The following is a 17,085-nucleotide window of genomic DNA, read 5'->3' as shown; positions in this document are numbered from 1 at the left end:
TGTATGAAAGCAAGTATATACAAAATGTAAGAAAAACAAAGAATAGAATGCATGAACAAAATACAAAAAGGAAAATAAAGAAGGCAAAATACAATGAAGGAATATGTATAACACAAGAAATGAAAAACAAAAAGTAAGAAAGGATGCAAGAACAAAATAATGAAAAATAAAAATAAAAATAAAAAATCTTTTTTTTTTTTTTGTTTTATTTTATTTTTTTTTTTTTTTATGACATAATAAGTATGTACAGACACATAATAAAATGCAAATAAATAAAAATGCAATAAATGAAAATGCAATGGAATAAAGAATGCAAATTTTTTTTTTTTTTTTTAGAAAGTATGCACAATGAAACAAAATGGAAGAAATATGCACAATGATTGCTAAGTTTAACGTCTCTAACAAGAAGGAATGCCACTTTGAAAGATTATTATTATTATTATTATTTTTAATTATTTTGTAGAGAAAACAAATATTTACACAAACAAAGATAAAAAGGCAAGTAAATAAAAATGCAAGAAGTAAAAATGCAATGAAATAAAAAAAAAATGCAAAAAGAGGACTTTTTTTTTTCATAAGAGAAAAGAAATTAAATAAAATAAAAGAAAATGACAAAAGTAAAAGAAAATGAAAAACAAAATAAAAAAAGAAAAAGGAAAAATTCAAAAAGTCAAAGGGGCAAAGCTATAATCGATCCTGACTTGGATCGATCATACCATGATCGATTTTCGAAAATTTTCTAAGTATGGAAGGGAGATCGATCACGGGGGCTCCTGGATCGATTGAATAGTACTTGGATCGATCGAACATAAAGTTCGAACGATGGAACAGAGAGCTAAAATATGTAGGGTATGTTCAAACGATGGAACCGAGAGATGAGAATATGCAGAGATGATGTTCGATCGATCGAATCTCTCTTGTGATCGATTGAACTGGCACCAAATGCCTCATTTTGAGATGAAAGGGCAGAAAATCCTATGCTAAGCCCTAATGATGGTAACAAGAATAAAAATTGAAAATTGAATGGAAGAATGTACACAAAAATAAAAAATAAAAATAAAAATAAAAAGAAATGAGGGAGGAATAGAGTTTTGAAACTCTACGAATACTAGTGTTTAACGTCTCTAGCAAGACGGTGGACCAACTCACTAATCAAAAGAATCAAAAACTGGATATGAAACATCCTTATTGATCATCTTTTTACTTTTCTCATTTAGTGTCCCACTTATGACAATGAAATCATCATCCAAAAGAATGACTTGAAAAGAAATGAAAGAGATGATATGGTTCCTTTCATCCACGGTCTTGAAAACAAAATCAATCATGGTTAAGCTTGCCTCTTTGTTGTGTTCTGGAAATGCATTTAAAGAATCACTTCCTATATGACTTAGCAAGTCAATGTCTTTCAAAGACTCAGTTGGAATATCAAGAAACACCTTCTCTTCATCTTTTTTCTCTTCCTCAAAAATCACCATTTCCTCACCTTCCAAGTTAACTAAGGAGTCTATTAGAGAGTTCACTTCATTTTTGGAGCTTTCAAGGTCAAAACCACAATTTTTATACATTTCAAAAAGGCATGTCTCAAGAGGGTCTTTGGAGATAATAGAAGGAAGGTCCTCTTCAACAAGTTCTTCCTCCTCTTCTCCTACCTCAAGTGTGGTCACCGTCTCCTCACTCTCTAAAGTAGCAATAGTGGAGATAAAATCATAATCAAAACAACGAAAGTCCTCATTAATCATATTGTGCTCTATTGGATTAACCACTAACTCATTTGCCACTTCCTCCTCTATACAAGATAGAGTGCTAGGCATTAACTCACTTGTTTCATTTTCCCCTTCACTTTCATCATCCTCATCTATATACATTGAAATTTTTACCATTTTTTCATTTGCCTCTTCCTCCTCCTCTTGATGAGAAAGAGTGCTTGCAATTTGCTCAACTTGAGCTTCTAACTTGGCTAACATTTGAGAATGAGAATTAATAAGTGGAGCTTGTGAAATATGCACATCAAGAGCTAATACTTTTTCTTCAAATCTGGGTGAATACCTAGAAGGTGGTGGAGTTGGTTCATCATAAAATGGTGGGGAAGGGTAGTAGTCACAAGGACGATAATGAGAATAGTCAAGTCCATAATAAGATGATGATGCTTGAAATGAATTAGACTTAACCTCATAAGGATTAAAATATGATGGAGAAGCATAAGGCGAAGGGATATAATTTTTCCCCAAACTTGGATCAAACAATTCCTCCATTCACAATCAAAATTCAAATGCAAGAAAAAAAATTTGGCCTCCACACGGGCCGATGCATGGACAGAAAATTAAGCAATATAATGAGTCTCAACAAAAACTATCACAAGCATGCTAAGAAGTGAAACAATTAAACTGCGAGATTTTCAAGAAATGCTTACAAAGGTCCTTAAGCAACTTCAACTCCAATCCTAGCTTTAAGCTCTAATGATTGCTTCAAGTTCCAAAGATTACCTTCCTTATAATCAAATACCTAATTGAACAAATAATAACGAGAACAAGAGAAAAGAATATACTATGGAAAATAAAATAAAAATAGAAGCAATCAAATGAGCACTATTATCTAGTTTAATTTCAACAAAACCGTTAATCCCCGGCTACGGTGCCAAAATTTGACGGAGCCGTTTATATACGTCAAAATAATGTAGTGAATGTGCGGTTCAAGAAAAGCCTTTTAGGTCAAATTTAAATCTATAAAAACCACTACCACCACTATTACTAACGTAGCAAGAGTGAGTATGGATCGTCCCAAGGGAAAAATCAAAACAAGTAAAGATTATCTACCTACCTACAAACATGAATTAAATTGTAGAACAACCTATCAAGCATAAGTATAATCCATCAAATTAATTGACAAACTCATCTAATAAAAACCATGTCTAGCCATCACTAGATTCTCAATCAATCACACATAGGCATGCAATTAATATAGAAAAACTAGTATAGAGATCAAATCCCAAATAATCATACATAAGACAATATGTAATTAAAATAGAGAATCAATAGAAAGAATTAATCCATATGAATTATGTGAGACATAATTCCTAATTTAATCACACATAGACATATAAATAAACTATAGAATTAATAGGAAGAATTAAACCATAAAAATCACAGAAATATACCAAGATTCATTAAATTCACAAGGTTAGAACATTAATCACAAGATAAATTCCCCGAAAAAGTACGAAAAAGATAAAGGTTTAGATTACAAACTTGGGGCTTCATCCAAGCCCCAAGGAGAAGTCTAGCCAATCATGGAGGAGGTAGATGTGATCTTGGAACCCTCAAGGGCAATCTCCAAACATGGCTCCATTTTCTTCTTCTTCTTCTTTGTTGAATTCTAGAGAGAGTGTGTGTGCAGATCTTGAGATGTGTTCTTGGAGTCTTCACTCTTCTGTTTTCTTATAACCCTAATCTCTAACTTTTCTAGAGAGGAAATAAAAATTACAATGTAAAAATAAAATGATAAAAACCTCTTTTACAAAATAGGTCACTTCCCTTTAAATAGAAGGTCATTTTCTTAGTCATTAAGCCAGAAATATAGCCCCAAAAATATCTAATCCCGTAATTATGTGGTAGGTAGAAATCGGCGCGCTCGGGAATTAGACAGCTCACTGCCACCACATTTTCGTTCGATCAGACTTTTCTTTGATCGATCAGAGTTTGTTCGATTAATCCAACTTTTGATTGATCTGGGTTCGATCGATCCAACTCTGATCGATCTCACTTTTCTCATATCTATCAGACTTTTCTCAAATCTATCCAACTTGGCAGTTTTTCAGCATCAGCCTCTTTTTGCTCCAAATCAGTCTCCTTTTACTCCAAATTCTCATAAAGACTTAGTTTGACTCCAAAAAGGCCTTAAGAAGTCATTTTTAGCTCGCTTTAACTTTATTGACCTACAAAGGGAAATAACACGAAATTAGTTTAAAATGGAAAAATAAGATAGATAAAGGTCTTAGAACACTCAAGCTTAAGGGGTTTAAAAGCGCACTTTTTAGCGCTCATCAAGGGATAACTTAGGGGTTTAAAAGGGTTGTTGCATGTGTTGAATGCAATCGTGTTCCCTACGAAAGAGGCGTTATCCTTTTATTGCTTTCTAGATTATAATTGTTTAGTTGTTCATCTCATTCCTTTACTTCATAGTTCATTGCTAGGGACTAACAATATTTAAGTTTGGGGGTGTGATGAAAGCTAAAAAGTGAGCTTTTAAACCCCTTAAGCTTGAGTGTTCTAGTACCTTTATGTACCTTATTTTTCCGTTTTAGACTAATTTCATGTTATTTCCTTTTTTAGGTCAATAAAGTTAAAACGAGCTAAAAATGGCTTCTTAAGGCCTTTTTGGAGTCAAACTAAGTCTTGGTGAGAATCTGGAGCAAAAAGGAGGCTGATCTAGAGTAAAAAGGAGGCTGATGTTGAAAACTGCCAAGTGAGATAAATCGAAGAAAAGTGAGATCGATCGAATCCAGATCGAGCGAAGAAAAGAGAGATTGATCGAACTGTTTGCGAAAGTTATTAAAAAGTAGATCTAAAGCTCATTTCAACCCAACTTGGGATATGCTTGAAAGAGGAGATTCTAAGGCCGAGTTCTCACATATTTGGGCTCCAAAAGCCTTGTATATAAGAGGGATTCAACCATTTTTGTAGAGAGATTTATATTTTTCGTTATAATTTCTATATTTTCATTACTTTCTCTCTCTAGAAAGTTAGAGATTAAGGTTAGAAGAAAAAAGGGAAGTGGATGCACATCTTAAGAACCCATCGCTAGATCCACACACACACTCTCTCTAGAGCTTCAAAGAAGAAGAATAAGAAGAGGAAGAAGAAGATGGAGCCATGTTTGGGGATTGCCCTTGAGGGTTTCATGACCACATTCACCTCCTCCATGATGGGCTAGATCTATACTTAGGGCTTGGATAAGCCCTAAGTCTTGTATAATCTAAACCCTTGTATTTCTATTTTTGGGGATTTATATATATATTGTTATGATTAGCGCTTAGCTTTGTGATTGTTGATTTAATTCTTCATTATGATTCTCTATTTTAATTACATGCTGTCTTATGTGTGATTATTTGGGAATTGATCTCTACACCAGATTCTTTATCTTGGTTGCATGTCTATGTGTGATTAATTAAGGATTTAGTGATGGCTAAGCATGGGTTTTCATTAAATGGGTTTGTCAAATAATTTGATAGATTATACTTATGCTTGATGGGTTGCTCTACAATTTAATTCATGCTTGTAGGTAGGTAGACAATTTATACTTGATTTGATATTCCATAGCTTATTATTACAAATTCCATGATTATCTAGATTGATGTGCGCTACAATTGTGACTAGTTTGATGGGTCATGCTTAGATTTGATGGGTTATTCTATACTTAGTTTATTTGTTGGTTAGGTAGACAATTCATACATGAATTTGATGGTCCATACTTAATATTGCAATTGGTAGTCCCATTTTGTTCACAACAATGTATTCCCCATTAATGGAAAGCAAGTGGTTAATTACATAATTTTAGTGGTGATTCCAATACCCTAAGACCTCTCGTCATATCTCTTAAATCCCTATCTCAACTTAGTTTATTTTAATTGCATTTTAATTTTCTTGCATCTTAGTTTAATCAACCAATCTCTCTCTTTTGCAATTAGTTGATACATTAGAGTCAAAGTTAAATTCCAACACGTATAATCTCTGTGGACGATTCTTACTCGCTATACTTCATTAGTTGTAGTAGTGGTTTTATAAATGTAAATTTGACTAGAAAAGCTTCTTAAACCACAATCATATTTTGACCTTGCGAAGCGATCTCTCGCATTAAAAAGTCCATTTTCTAAACACATAGGACGGGCCTCGTTAATTTCTATGGATTAATTTTTTTTATTGATTCTCTATGTGATTACATGTTGTCTTATGTGTGATTATTTGGGAATTGATCTCTACACTAGTTTTTCTATATTAATTGCATGTCTATGTGTGGTTGATTGAGAATCTATTGATGGCTAGACATGGTTTTTAGTAGTTGTGTTTGTCAATTAATTTGATGGATTATACTTATTCTTGATGGGTTGTTCTACAATTTAATTCATGCTTGTAGGTAGGTAGACAATCTTTACTTGATTTGATATTCCATGGCTTATTATTGCAAATTTCATGATTCTCTAGATTGATGTGTGTTACAATTGTGACTAATTTGATGGGTCATGCTTAGAATTGATAGGTTGTTCTACACTTAGTTTATTTGTTAGTTAAGTAGACAATTCATTATTAAATTTGATGGAAAATGCTTAATATTGCAATTGGTAGTCGCATTTAGTTCACAAGAAGGTTTTCCTCAAATTAGTTGAATAAGTGTGTGGTTGGTGAACAAGCTTGGTGGCAATTCCAATAGACCCCAAGACCTCCCTTCTCATCTCTTAAATCCTTATCTCAATTTAGTTTATTTTAATTGCATTTTAATTAATTAGTTTCTAAAGTAATCAACCAACCAACCCTTATTTGCAATCATTTGGTATATTAGAGTCGAAGTTAAATTCCAACACGTATAATCTCTTCGGACGATCCCTCTCTCACTCATACTACATAGTATAATTGTTAAGCGGTTTATAAATTTAAAGTATGATGCCCACTTGACATTAATTTTCAAATTTAAAGTGTTGTGCATTATTTTGTGCACACGCTCGGGTCGCATCATAATTTTGGCGCCGTTGCCGGGGATTAACGATTTTATTGGAATTAAACTAGACAATAGTGTTCATTGGATTGCTTTTATTTTTATTTTTTTTTCTATTGTATATTCGTTCCTTATTTATGATATTATTTGTTCAATTAGGTACTTGACTACAAGAAAGACAAACTTTGGAACTTGAAGCAATCATTGGAACTTAAAGCTAACATTAATATTTGAACTGCTTAAGGACCTTTATGAGCTATTCTTGGAACTCTTGTATTTTAATTATGCACTTCTTTGTATGCTTGTGATAGCCCTTTTTGAGGCTAATTTCATCGCTTTATTTTAAGTCCAAGCATTGGCCCGTGTGGAGGCCAAAAATTTTTCTTGCAGTTGGATTTTTAATGTGAATGGAGTTATTGTTTAATCTAAGTTTAGGGGGGAATTTCTTCCCTTCACTTTATGCTCCTCCATCATATTTTAATTCTTATGAGATTGAGTCCAATGTTTAATATGCATCATTTTATTATGGACTTGATCACTCTTTTGATCATTCTTATGACTATTGCCCTCCTCCACCATTTTATTATGAACCAACTCCACCACCTTCTAGGTACTCAACCGAATTTTAAGAAAAAGTGTTAATTCTACTTGATGTGCATAATTCACAAACTTAACTTATTCTTTCACATTCTTAAATCTTAGCCAAGCTTGAAGCTCAAGTTGAGCAAATTGCAAGTACTCTTTCTCGTCAAGAGGAGGAGGAAAAGGCAAATGAAAAAATGGCAAGAACTTCAATTTATTTATATGAGGATGATGAGAGTGAAGAGGAAGAAGTAGTAATTGAGCAATTTGAGTAATTAATGAGTCCACCAATGGATAATCCAATAGAGCATAACATGATTAACGAGGACTTTCCTTGTTTTGATCATGATTTTATCCCGGCCATTGATACTTTAGAGAATGAGGAGATGTTGACCACCATAGAGGTAGGAGAGGAGGATGAGGAACTTGTTGAGTAGAGTCTTCCTTTTATTATCTCCGAAGACCCTCTTGAGACATGCCTTTTTGAAATGTATAAAAATTGTAGTTTTAACCTTGAAAGCTCCAAAAATGAAATAAACTCTCTAATGGACTCCTTAGCTAACTTAAAGGTGAGGAGATGGTGATTTTTGAGGAAGAGAAGAGGGATGAAGAGAGGGTGTTTCCTATTAATCCAATTGAGTCTTTGAAAGACTTTGCCTTACCAAGTGCAAGGCTGCTCATCATTGATTTTATTTTCAAGAACGTGGATGAAAAGAACGAAATCATCTCTTTCATTTCTTTTCAAGTAATTCTTTTGGAGGATGATTTCATTGTCGTAAGTGAGACATTAAATGAGAAAATTGAAAAGAGGGTCAATAAAGATGTTTCATATCCGGTCTTTGATACTTTCGACTAGTTAGTCGACTCAACGTCTTGCTAGAGACGTTAAATACTAGTTTTTTGTAGAGTTTCTAACTCTACTCCTTCCCCATTTCTTTTTGTTTTTTTATTTCTTACGTCGTCTAGATATGTCAAAAATCAGGTTTTTAGACCATATTCATGCATTTTGGGGACTTAGAAAATTTTTCAAAATTTAGCATTTTGTGCCCAGGCAGCGCCTAGTTCGATCGATTGAAGACTTTCTTGATCGATCAACGCTTATTCCGATTGATAAAAAATGGTCTCAATTGATCGAAAGTAATTTCAATCGATTGAAATTGTGTCAGAAATTTATGTTCCCAGGGTATCATTCTACAAGTTTTTCGATCGATTGTGGAAAATCTTGATTGATTGTTGACAATTTTGATCGATTGAATTAAAAAAAAAAAAATTTGTATATATATCAGGTGCCAGGTGATCATTTGCCAGGCCTTGGGCGACCATTGCCTGGGGAAAAAAATTAAATAATTTTTTTTTGCATTCTTTATTTCATTGCATTCTCATTTATTGCATTTTTATTTGTTTGCATTTTATTGTTGTTTATGTACATACATGTTTTGTTCGAAAAAAATAAAAAATAAAAAATAAAAAATAAAAAAAGAATCTTTAAAGTAGCATTCCGTCTTCCTAGAGACGTTAAACTTAGCACCCACAAGACACGTTGTGTCTTTTATCCCTTGTATAGGGCATGTTTACTTTCATTTTCATTTTTTATTTTTCTTTCATTTTTTTTCTTTACATACTTTCATAAAAAATAAAAAAATAAAAAATAAAATAAAATATTTTTATTTTTCCATTGCGCCCTTATGTGTAGTCATGCTACTTTCATGTTTTATCTAGGGCTTAATCTCATATTTCTCTTGTATATTGTGCTATATTGCATTTGAATGCATGATTTGGTTATCTTTATCCCATTTGATATTTGATGTGAGTTTGCTAGTGTGGTTACTTCAAGTAGCTTGCTAATTCCAAATCTGGGGGTGCACTCTTTCTCAATGGATCACTACCGGGATTCATGTCTTTTCTACTAATGTGTCTAATTTTATCACTCGCAATAGAACGATTCCGTGTAGGATAGCTCTACGTAAAGAGGATGTTGAACCCACAGGGAGATGAGATTAGTATTTAATTTTTACTTTAGTCCTAACGATTTACAGGTAACTGATTGGAAATTTTATTGGTTATCACGATTAAACAAACTAAAATTAAAGCAAAATATTAAACAAAAGTAAATTAAACAATCAGAGAGAGAAATCTTAGGGCTTTGACTTCACCACAATCATCATATTATGGTTAACTGTACCAACTCTAAGGATTTAATAATTATGTTTTTCAAATGAATTGAAATCAATAACATTCATTCAATTTGGGTTTTAAAGAAAGATATTTTACAAAATTCAGTTAACTAACCTATCTGCGGTTAGCGTGGACTGTCCACCTACCTACTTTAACTACTCTAACTACTTTGTAAACAATCCACATTCACTAAGCATAGACAATGAAAACATTCTTTTGCAAAAAAACATTCGAACACCATTATATGACCTCTATTCTCATGTCCGGCAGGGCTTCGCTAGATACTGTACAGTAAGATAGGTTGAGAATAGAAAATAAATAATTATATCTAAGACAAGGTAATAATAGTTTGTAATCTATTAAAGCATGAAAACCAATTGAGTTATCTTAATTGCTCATAGTCATATAATCAAGTAAACACAATATATTAAAAAAATTCCCAGAGTTAAAACAATTAAACCATAATACTAGATTGGGTTACATCAGTGCCCTAAGAGAGGAATTAGATATTCATGACGATGTCGGATATCATCTGTGTAGGAGTTATCTCTATCATCATGGACAACACTTCTCTTCTCAGGATCTTCACTTTCTAAGGTAGAAGTCACCATAGTATCAGCCTTCTGAATAACGCGGCAAAAGGACTTGGAATTTTGGACCTCTTCTATCAAGGCTTAAGCCTTCTTTTATAGAAGAAAATTGAGGATTTGGTGGGCTTTTAGGCTTTCTGGCCCATCTGGAATGAGATACGCCTTGAAAAGGAAGCAATCCCGTAACTTAATCTGACATGTCATGGAAGGCTCGAGCTTTAGGAACAAAGGCTTGAGCTTTAAGGTTCAAGGGTCGAGCTTAAGAACAAGCCTCGAGCTTCTCTGGATTGATGCTCTAGCTTCAAGAATTGGTGCTTAATCTTCACTTTGACACTTAGCCAAATTTCTTCAATTACTTTTTGAAGCGTCATTTTCTTCAACACTTAGAATATTTTGGGTTGAAATCTTTTAACATTGCTCGATCAAAGCTTCATGGGCTTGAGCATTTAGTTCCCAAGGCTCGAGCTTAAATAGATGGTGCTCGATCCTTGGGTTGAGGCACGAGGTCTAGGAACTTGGAAATCAGCTCTTCAAATTCCAACGCCTTGTGCTCGAGCTTAAGGGTCAAGGCTCGAGCACCCTATGGTCAGGCTCGAGCCTGAAGGTACAAGGCTCGAGCATTTAATGCCTTGTTGATTTTTGGTGGTGGCGGTCGCTACACCATAAGCTTAAGAGTGTGTATTAAGGCGAGGGCCAAGTTTTATATTTATAAAAGCCACTACTACCTTCACTAAAAATATAGTTAGGGTGAATAGGGATCGTCCCAAGGGATTGGAGTCGAATTTGGATGTGGAATCACTATTAGGGTTAGTAGGTCGAGTGATTAAACAAATAGTCAGTTGGTTGATTAAACAAGAGAGTAAATTAAACTAAATAATTGAATGCAATAAAGAGTAAGTAAGAGAAAGAGATCTTGAGGTTTAGAGGTCACCACCAAATAATACTTTTCTACACCCTTAACAAGTGACTGATGAGGGAAATGTGTGTTGTAATATTAATGTGTGTGCGTGTTTGGTTAATTCAACTAGCAAGGATGACCAATTAAGTATATATTGTCTAAGTAACATGTGAAAAGCACAATATATCTAACAATTAAGTATAGATTGTCTAAGTAGCATGTGAAAAGCACAATATATCTAGCAAGTCATTAATCATTTCATTAAGGTCACAAGCCAAATACATTACAAGCTTAGAGACATATGCGACTTGTATTCAAAAGTATGGAACATCAAACAACAAGTATGAATTGTCCTCCCATCTAACAAATATACTACCACTACACTAATATTAAGTTAATGACATGAAATTAAACTAATTAAGCTAAGGGAGAGGCACAATCCATCAAGCAATGAGCATGAACCATCAAGAAAATTACAAGAGCATTCCATTAAGCACTATGTTTTGACAATCTCTAGATCTATGGAATTAATACACATAAGCATGCATTAATAATAGAAGAAATAGAGGCGAACACATGAACATCTATTCTAGCATACATAGACATATGGATAGAATGAAATGATCAATTAGAACCATTAAACCACATAAATCATTGAATAAACAAGATCTATATATATATAAGTGCCAAAACATGTATTATAACACTAATCCCTCAATAATACACAAAATCAAGATGTAGAAAGCATGCTTGGGGCTACCTCTAGCCCCAAGAGGATGTCTAGCCACTCGTAGTAATACTTCTCCAACCCTCAAGGGCAAACTCCATGGAAGAAATCTACTCCTTGGTTGATGAAGAGATCCCAAGCTTGTGTCTCTAGCCTTCTCCTCCTTTCTTCCTCCCTAAGAATAGCCTCTATTATGATAGATCAATCTTTTTGTATCCTCCTCAAAAAGTGTATCATATATCATATATAGGTAGATCAATTGACACAAAAAATGAGCTAGGGTCGTGCACAAAATATTCCCCAATGATCGGATAAGGACAGCTTTCAATGAGCTGGAAATTTAACTTTTTTGCACTGGAGGAAGTTCAATCGATCGAACCTTGGACTTGGATCGATCGAATATAGTTGAGATCTATCGAACTGAAGTTAGATCGATCCTCAATGGTGGTGCCTTTTTGGATAAAAACAAATCTGAGATATTTCGAAGATATTTTTGGGAAAAGGACAAAAGTGGTTGGTAGGGTGGTACAACTAGATAAGATCAATCATTTGGATAAGGACAAGGTAGTTCGATTAATCGAAGAATAATGTTGGATCAATCGAACTTTGAGATCTCTGAAAATGTCATTATAGCGCAGATCCATCTTGAAGTGCTGAGATCGATCATGTTGGATCGATTGAACTTTAATATGAGATCGATCGAAGATGTTGAATTCCACCTTTTGCTTCATTTTGCTTCCACTAGGAACCTTTCTTTGATTCATCCCAGAATTGCTTCATTTTTGCTCTTATTTGGTCGAGTTAGCTTATTTTCGGGATAAGTGCCTGAAAATGAAAATAACACGAAATCAATCTAAAACAGTAAAGTAAGATAGATAAAGGTACTAGAATGCCTAAGCGTAAGGGGTTTAAATACACACTTTTCAGCGCTCATCACACCCCTAAACTTAAATATTGCTAGTCCCTAGTAATTAACTACAAAGTAAAGGAATGAAATGAACAACTAAACAACTATGAACTAGAAAGCAATAAAAGGATAACGCCACTTTCGTAAGGAACACGATTGTACTTAGTATATGCAACAAGCCTTTTAAACCCATAGGTTACCCCTAGTGGACAAGTGAAGTCTCAAGAGGGTTTCCAGAAATGATACCCACAAACATTAAGCTCATTCTTTCAAAAGAGGCACCAATATTGCAAACAAGCATTGGGAGAAAACTACCTCAAGTATGCAATTTTTCAACCATTTCCAAGCAATCTCCCAAAATCTCAACATCAAGCAAGCAAGTATGGTCCTTCACACATCAAGAAAATGATAATGCAAATTAAAACAACTCTAGAATCCTTTTTGAGTGGACCGGCATCAAATGTGTTGCTATCTAAGCCAACAAAAGAATTAATCACATCCTTACCCTCAAACTAGCACACAAATCTAGTACCGATCATCAAGATAAAAAGTGGACCTTTTATTAAAGCTATATTGTTCTAGGTGCGCTTATTCTTTTTACTTGACTTTTTATTTTTTATTTTTATTGGTTGAAAGATGGAAGCATGGAACAATGTGTTGATCTCACTTTCTAGCGATTTATGAGGTCGAGCGTTAGGTCAATGACTCTAAACCAGACGGTTTTAGGGCATTAGGCGTTCAAACACCCCTACGGACTGACAAGCTCAAATCAATTAGATTACAAATCAAGACAATCTTCATCTAATCATTTCCCACTTCTCACCTTTTGGGAGAAGTCCTCACTTTTTTATTACTTTTGCTTTTGCTCTTTTTTCTTTTTCTTTTTTTTTTTTCTTTTTATTATTATTTTTTTTTGAATAAACAATTATTAACCTAGAGTTTGGGCCTTCCACTTTTCAGCATGAGAAATTTAGTGCTTGATAAGACTAAAATCTTGGCTACTCAGTGAAAAGGGGTTGTTATCCACCTTTATCAAGAATGAAAGATTTCAATGCACTACTAGCGCAATTGGGATATAACCAATTCAATAATCAACAAAGCATGTACCCCACAAATGAATGCTAGTGTGCGCCTGTGCTAGTGTAGAATCCTAGAATGAATCTCAAAACAATCACAAAATCAAGAAGATGTGGACCACAAGTGCAAGTAAGATATCAATCTTTCGCAAAATTTACTTCTAAATGGCTTCCACAAGGCATACAAGGAGTATTGGACTCTCAAGTTAAGCAATTTTTAAATTCTAAGCAATATAGTCCTCAAAAGATTAAAATCATCGCTAATATGGACCAATCATAGAAAATCTCTCAAATACACAAGTCATGCTCAAAATTTTGAATTTAAAAGCAAACACTGTAACATACACCATTACCCCCAAACTTAAATGGCATAATGTCCTCAATGTGCAAAGAGAACAAAAGGAAAGAGTTTACCGGTGTAATTAAGGCAAAGAATGGCTGAGACTGAAGTATCCAAAGTAGGTGGTATGGCCCCCCCAAACTTGGGATTAACTGTGGTCCTGAAATTTGGCACTTGGATAAACTCATCAGATAACAAAAGGGATAATCAGTGCACAGTGGACATGTAAGTGTAAATGGGATAATCAAATAAAGTAGTGAGGGAGGTATAAGGATGGTCCTGAAAATTATATAGCATTCTCTGTCACTATAGTCACTGGAATGCACCTGATAGAGTCGAACAGATGGATATAAGAACATAATAGATGACATTCATAGCAAAAAATATATAAAGAAAATAAAGTATAGAGTACATCAAAAGATCAAAGCCGACATATTCGGCTGCAAATAATATACAGTGACAAAAATGAAGTATAAATGACAGAGATATAGTATAAAAAGGTAGAAGAGACTAGGAATCTTAGGTGGACGAGGTAGGATGGGCAGGGCGAGCTCCACGGATATTGTGAGATAAGTCTCGGAGTGCAGTCATGACATCCGTGCGGAATGTAGCAAAATCAGATCGGTGGGCCACAACATTGGCTCGAATGGCAGCAGTATCAGCTCTGATAGCAACCACTGCATTCTCCAGAGCCTGAAGACGCTCTCCAAAGCCGGGGGTCTGACTAGAAGCCTTAGGTACAGATGAATCAGAAGAAAGATCCTGAGTCTGTTCCTCCTCGTGTACTGGCAACCCAGCTAGAGAGTGCTGTTCTATGTCATCTGCAGGTCGCTCTAAATCAATATCCATACGCTTGACAGCCGGATCAACTGGTGCGTCGTCCGCTGCTAGGTCTACTACTGCTGCTGGCTCCTCAGCCTCTAAATCGTCTAAATCTAAGTCTTCTGCCGCCTGAGCTGCAGCCTCCTATAATCGGGTAACAATAACATTATAGCTTTTGCCCCAGTCCTTCTTCAAGAAGTGACAGGAACCTCTCTTAGGGTGCTCCCAAGGATGGAAAGGATAGCGCTGATCAATCAATATCTGGGTGATGAGGTGGCCAAATGGGAGAGACTTAGCCTTTTTGGGCTTCTCCTTGCTGATATGCTCATCGTAGAGCTTCCTCATCACGTTCCAGATGAGCGCGGGGATAGATACCCAGTGGCCCGTGTAGAATGTGTAGAGGGTTGTCAGATAGTCTCCTCGCCGCTGAATCTTGTGCCCGTCCATATATATGTTCCGAAAGAAAACGAAATCAAAGAACCATAGATCATCTGGAAGATAAGTGCGGGTGGCGAAAGTCTTGCCATCGGCATGGTGACCTGTTAAGAAAACTACTATATCGGCATAAGAAGGCCTGTATAGCCTAGGATAAAGCTCCTGTAGCTCCGGAGGGCATCGGTGTGGACAATGGCATGATTTGGCTAGTGTGTCCATAGTAATAGAAATCTGGTGGCCATCTATGGTAGTGACCAGCTCTGCCGTGGTACGCGGGGATGGTCAGAGGTTCTTGAAGAACATCCGTATGAGCCGCGGGTAGACTGACTCGGTAACTAGGGCAAGAATAGCTGCAAGGCCCCTCCAGATAATATCATCATAAGCTAATCGGGTCAGCACCGATCTAGAGAAAAAATCTGTGTCGAAAACTGACTCATGGGCCACTGATATCTGTGCATATCTAGGTGCGGGCCTGTCACGCTCTCGAGCTAGCTGAGGTGGCCAGTGTGGTGGAGGAGATGGAGATAGTGTAAATGCAGGCTGGGCCTGAAAAGGAGATGGAGAATGCTCAACCTCAGCCGCATGAGAAGGTGACTGAGGTGGCGTAGGCTCTAATGGCTCCTCCTGTGCAGGGTCCTGTGCATGAGAAGGACCAACCTCAGCATCAAAAGTGTGCCTACCCCGGTGGTGATAATGACCGCGGGCTACAGTCTTGCGCTTAGTCGTGGCCTGAAAATAATTTAAAAACTTGCAAGGGGAGTCAGTGCCAAAATAAAGAATTGAAAGCATAAAATAGAAATATGCATGTCAAATAAGATAGACAAAACATAAATGATATGAATCTATACAAGTGATAGGAGGTGAACATGCTAAGCAATATAAGTGTAAAATGCATCCAATGTGGAAAATCATAGGCATTAGGCATATATAAGATAGCATGGACAAGATAAGATGCATAGTATGTGTGTATGAAATCTATGAAGTTTGATTGATCACAAAAAATTGTGAGATCGATCTCAAAACTTAGATCGATCTGAGAAACTGGAAAAAATGAGTTTGATCGATCTCACCAGATCGATTTGAGATAAAAGTTCGATCAATCGAACTTTGCGAAGATGAAAGTCGACAAGTCACAGATCTGTGATGTGGATGGCACGGGGCCTTCAAGACATGGTTGTGGGCCCATCAACACAACATATAATCAATCCTATTCACTTTACAAAGCCCATACTCCCACAAATCGAATCAAAACACATAAATGTATACACAACATATATACACATATATAAGCATATAAACACGGTGCTTCAAGCTTCATCAATGGAGGAAATTATCAACAATATATCATGCATTCAACATTTAAAACATGTATTTAACAACTTGAAGCTTGAAATCAAAGATGGGGTTCAGATCTTACCCAAAATCGAAGAAAGAATATAAGATGCGAAGGGAGTGATGCAAACTTAGATCCGAGAGGAGAGAGAAGAGAAAGAGAGAGTCGAAGCTCACTGGATCTCGCTGAAGATTCGCCGGAGATGATGATGAAGATGGGTGCACAGTGGTGACGGGAATGAGGGACTGAGGGTTTGGAAGAGGGTTGGATCGATCTAATGAATTGATCTTGAGACCCTCAGGTTCTATTTTTTAAAAACTTTTCCCATCCAGTTCGATCGATCGAATTGAGATAGATTTCAAATCGATCGAACTGTGATGATCTCTCTTCAAAGTATTTTGGAATTTTTGAAAATTTTGAAAAATTAAAAACTAAAATTAAAAATTAAAAATTAAAATTGAAAAATAGAAAATATTTTTGAATTTTTGAAAATTA

This window comes from Cornus florida, unplaced genomic scaffold (assembly GCF_030987335.1).
Source record: "Cornus florida cultivar Cherokee Brave unplaced genomic scaffold, ASM3098733v1 CherokeeBrave_3.0.0_Hap2_Chr03, whole genome shotgun sequence".
NCBI classification, from domain to species: Eukaryota; Viridiplantae; Streptophyta; class Magnoliopsida; order Cornales; family Cornaceae; genus Cornus; species Cornus florida.
Note: the sequence above shows the minus strand (reverse complement) of the source record.